Source organism: Bombyx mandarina, chromosome 16, assembly GCF_030267445.1.
Source record: "Bombyx mandarina strain Sakado chromosome 16, ASM3026744v2".
In the NCBI taxonomy this organism is placed as follows: Eukaryota; Metazoa; Arthropoda; class Insecta; order Lepidoptera; family Bombycidae; genus Bombyx; species Bombyx mandarina.
This window is the reverse complement of record NC_143222.1, coordinates 10,640,817-10,645,359: the sequence shown is the minus strand read 5'-3', so window position 1 is coordinate 10,645,359 and position 4,543 is coordinate 10,640,817. Positions and strand designations below refer to the sequence as shown.

Sequence of the window (4,543 nt, the reverse complement as noted above, 5' to 3'; positions counted from 1 at the left end):
GCAAAAAAAATCCTTTTACTGTTTACTCGTAATGTGTTATGATATTGTTTCTGAGACATTTCCTTAAAGGTTCTATTTTCAAATATAGTACTTATTATAACAAGAACAACACAAGCGAAGTTTATAATAGCAGCTTTGCTGTTCACAATGCATACCAAATTGACGTGGCCGACTTCAAGACAGAATAATATAATGTAATTTGTTATTGAAATAGCAGCCAGTCCAACTTCCGTTTTACGCTTTGAAACACAAAAACTGTAGCCTCCATTTTATTTGTTCTATTTGAACCGAAGCCATTAGTCGTGTGCCTACGTGTTTATAAAAGCAAATTGAAAAAAAAATTCAGCTATAACTATTTTAACTATATCAACTATATCAAAGAGAGCACTGACGTGGAAAGTGTCTGGTAAGAGGAAGAGAGGCCGCCCCAGAACAACTTGGCGTCGCTCGGTGGAGCAGGAGGTCTTGGACATGACGTGAAAGGAGCTAGAACAGACTGCCCAAGACCGATGTAAATGGAAAAATTTGATTCGAGCCCTACACCCCAGCAGAGGGTAATAGGAAGGAATGATGATAACTATTTTAATCATGAACCACATTAGAACTCCTGAAAATCAAACAAAACCTTTGTCAAGCTTAAAGTTCCACGCGATTAGCATTTCGCCCGAACAAACAAGACACAAAGTGTTCACATCACACATCAAACTATTATTTCATTCATAATTACGTTACGGTGTGAGCTTTCGGGCTAAAATAAATATCTCAAAGCTTGTACTGTTGTTTAGATAACTTCAAACAATGATGGGACTTATTTGTTGAGCACTGAATAGGACATAGAGTACTGAATGTGATCCTAGGTTGTAAGCTTTCATTGGCCGATGAGTAAGTTGCCTAAATACAAATCGCCTGTGGCGTTAACAGTTTAAATAAAGGAGTAAATTTTTTATTTTTATTTTTTTATTGCTTATATTGGTGGACGAACTCACAGCCCATCTGGTGTAAAGTGGTTACTAGAGCCCATAGACATCTACAACGTAAATGCGCCACCCACCTTGAGATATAAGTTCTAAGATCTCAATATAGTTACAACGGCTGCCCCACCCTTCACACCGAAACGCATTACTGCTTCACGGCAGAAATAGGCAAGATGGGGGTACCTACCCGCGCGGACTCACAAGAGGTCCTACCACCAGTAAAATTATGTTACATGTTTATTAAATACTGTTTAACACCAAAATAGCAAAAAAAAATTATTGCCTTTGTAGGCAGAAGAGCATACGGCCCACCTGATAGTGAGTGGTTACCTTCGCCCATGGACACCAACAATGGCAGGAGCACAATCAAGCCGCTACAGACCGATAAGTACTTTCCACGAGCGGCGTTTGAAAAAGCTCATTCTGAAGCCCGATGGTACGTAACAAAAAATATCTCTGGAAACGCCCTGTGGATGAACGCAGAGGTTTTGGTTTAGTATGGATGAATTCTATTCCGATGGCGGGTGGTGTGACGATATGCTTTTTATACTATCACGTCTTTGGGAGGCATACGACGAAGGAAAGATCTTCCACCGAGCGGGAGATATTTGCTCGGTAGACTGACGGTCCAAATGTTGTTGTTCGGAACTTGTATATATGCAAGCTTATCTTGAAAATGTCGTAAGCGAGATTCAGGCATCTGTCAAATGTCTTGCGTTGTATGATGGCTACCCGCCACACGTCTTAATTAATCAATCGAACATAATGAAATTTTACATAGTAATACACGTTGTCAGTGGTACGAAAAAGGATTTAATGAGCATCTCACAGGACTGCCATACCCGATTTATTAAATAGTAGTAACGAATATTATTTTAAATCGAATGAATTATTGCTTAGTTTATATATACATAGGTATTTCGTACAAGTTCAAGTCATTATATTAATTAAAAAGTAACAAACCCTGAGGCTTTGAAATCGAATGAAATAAAAAAACCCATATCGCGAATACGCGTTAGACACGTACTTATACTATAGAATGAAAGACTCAAGCGGATTATCAGCTTAATGAAAACCGAAATAAGCACATTTCGATAAAAGCCAGTGAGGCGTAGGCACGTAGAGATCCGAAGCGGGCGTTTGAAGCTACGGCGTAGCTCCGTAGCACAGCTACGACGTAACACCAGTTTGGCATTACGTTTAAAATTTGGCATACGTACATTACCAAAACGTGACTAGAATGATGTATTTTTGTAAAATTTAATATTTTTGTATATATCGGAGAAGCCACAATTATTAACACTATCGTCAGACATCGTAGGGGCGGATAGGGTGATCGAGCTAAGAGAAATATTGTGTACATTAATTGCCTAAGAACAATTTAGAAATCTTCTCTTGACGTTGACAAACGAAAACGAATGATATTTCTTAGGGCGGAGACACCACTTTCAAGAAGGCTGGTTGGTAAGTGTGATGGCGTCTATGCGCCTCCATCGCCTAGGCTCTGTCGTAGCACGAAGTTAGCCGAGTTCCAACGATACCGCAATCGTGCTGCCATCTCTCGGGAATCGTTTCGTTTAGCTACCAAACTAATGACCGTTTCCGACATATATATGTAATGCATAAATAGGGAATATAGAACCTCCATGACGACCTGGACTTAGAGTCCACCAGTAAGTATATGCAGTCGGCGTCGATGTGCCACTTCGAAAAAGCGGCACGACACGAGAACCGATCGTGGTCGCCGGTAACTACATTCCCGATCCTGCGGAAAGAATGGAAAGCAGTCGACGTCGCCCAAAACACGTCATCTCGGATCCTCCCGTTCCACTAACGGTACTTCTAGGTACTTCAAGCACCGGTCACCGTTCTCGTCAAACCCGTCGCTTGCGACGAAGGGCTCGACGAGTAAATTGACCCTCAGACACAGTCCACTGAGTTTCTCGCCGGATCTTTTCAGTGGGTCGCGTTTCCGATCTGGTGGTAGATTCTGCGAAGCACGGCTCTTTCTAGGGTTCGTGTTAGCAACGTCGTCAGGTTTGAGCTCCGTGAGCTCACCTATTAGTTAAGGTTACGCTGGAATAGCCTCTCAAGGTTTAGGTAGGAAAAAATTAAAATAAGGAAGAGAATAGAAAAATAAACTATCCTTGATTCTGAAAGTCGAAACTATGGTAGTAAAATAAATTGAAAACCTTTTATATTTAACTAAACTGAAATCTAAGCTAAAGACAACATGTAGACGCCGCAGAACATACAAAAGCTTAAAATGTTTAGTTATTACGTGACTCCGCAATGTACTGTATTTAATTAAATCCACTGAACAGTAATCAATTTGCCTGAATAGTTCGTAGCATATATCTATACAGGATAAAAGTGGAATTGAAAATAAAGTAGACATAGCCTGAGATGAGCTGCTTTAAAATTCACTTAATGTAGAGATTAGGGTTTATCACGCCTCTTCAGTAAAAGTTCTGATTAATCTAAGGGGTGCTTTGTAAAATTAAATGATCAAGTGTGAACGTGGAGTTTCAAGGGCATTAACTAACATTTATTGCTTAGATGGGTGGACGAGCTTACAGCCCACCTGGTGTTAAGTGGTTACTGGAGCCCATAGATATCTACAACGTAAATGCGCCACCCACCTCGAGATATAAGTTCTAAGGTCTCAGTATAGTTACAACGGCTGCCCTACTCTTCAGACCGAAACGCATTACTGCTTCACGGCGGAAATAGGCAGGGCGGTGGTACCTACCCGTGCGGACTCACAAGAGGTCCTACCACCAGTAAAGTATTAGAAACGTGGAAAATTCAAATAAACAATAGTTTGCTGATGTGTGATGTGAGCAAAATGATGAAATTAACCATTATTCGGGTTAAAGATATTCTTTATTCTCAAAAGAATCACATAAATTCACTTAAATGAGAACATTAAAATAGTTACAATGAATTCAGATCGTGCAGTACACGATAATAATTTACAGTAACAACATGCGGTGCTATGACAATATATTTAACAAAAACTATAAAGATTATTATTTTCTTAAAATGTATAAACAGGGTAGATTACCACAGAAGCGAGGTAAGTATTTAATCATGCACTCGACTCGATTCATGAAAGCTTTAGAAAATAATAATAAAAAAAAACAATAAACGATCAACTATTTCACCACTTAAATAACCCAATAAGCTTTATAGTAGAAGAAAAATCACAATATTAAACGCGTGCTATAATAAAATTTAATTGTAAAAAGAGATTGGGCTCGTCCGGGATTTGAACCCGGGACCTCTCGCACCCGAAGCGAGAATCATACCTCTAGACCAACGAGCCACGTAAGCTCGTGTCAAAACACTGAAGTAGATTCAAATTCTCATACTCAAAGCTACGGCAACTTCATCGGGTCGTGCTGGCAAAAATGAGCTTTTGTTTGATTTGTTAATGATTTTATTTCCAAAGCTCTATATATAGCACAACAAAAGAGAACACGTTATACAAAATCTAAATCTTTTGGTGCAAGTGAAATACTCAAGTAATTTATGTCATTTAAGAAAAAGCACAGTTATTATTGAGT

General features: G+C 39.3%; 1 non-coding gene across 1 annotated transcript; it reads right to left on the bottom strand.

Annotated features, from left to right (window-relative positions):
* Positions 1-4,230: 4,230 nt before the first annotated feature.
* TRNAP-CGG (transfer RNA proline (anticodon CGG)) lies at positions 4,231-4,302 on the bottom strand. The gene has a single exon. It is a non-coding gene; the product is annotated as a tRNA-Pro (tRNA).
* Positions 4,303-4,543: the final 241 nt, after the last annotated feature.